The sequence below is a fragment of the Adiantum capillus-veneris genome, chromosome 19 (assembly GCF_014529385.1).
Source record: "Adiantum capillus-veneris isolate H3 chromosome 19, ASM1452938v2, whole genome shotgun sequence".
Lineage (NCBI taxonomy): Eukaryota > Viridiplantae > Streptophyta > Polypodiopsida > Polypodiales > Pteridaceae > Adiantum > Adiantum capillus-veneris.
In genome coordinates, this window is record NC_140949.1 from 59,633,896 (window position 1) to 59,634,450 (window position 555).

Genomic DNA, 555 nt, shown 5'->3' on the forward strand with positions numbered 1-555 from the left:
AGTAGTTTTTCACAATTCCATGTCACAAGAGGGTTCAATAGCAACTTACACATTCAAGACACTATCACGCTTCTTGGGTGGACCGGTGCTGCCCAAAAGTGCAGATAAAGTCATTCTTGTGGACAAAGTGTTTGCTAGAGATTGTTTTGGTTACTGCCCGGGCTATACAGGTGGTCGGGCAGCGTATTACTACACCTACACAGCAATGGCACTAGCTCTTGGTAGACAAAACCCAGATGAACTTTTAGAGTATGGCAAACATCTCATGATTCGTTACAAGGGTGACATGCCAAAAAACAAAATTGAACCTTCAAAATCTTGATACACTTCAAGTAGCAATTGTATAAGATCATGTATTACATAAATTTTGTACAATGTCATCCACTCAGAGTATCTTTCTCCACTTGTGATTCACATACACCATTGTCTCTCTCCACCTTCGTTGACTTTCACGAGCTCCGGAGTTGTTGTATGCCATTGATCTTTTAACTTTTTGTTGTTGTAAATGTCTGATGGCTTGTGTTGTTGCTGAATTTGCCAAGACTTCTTTTGACT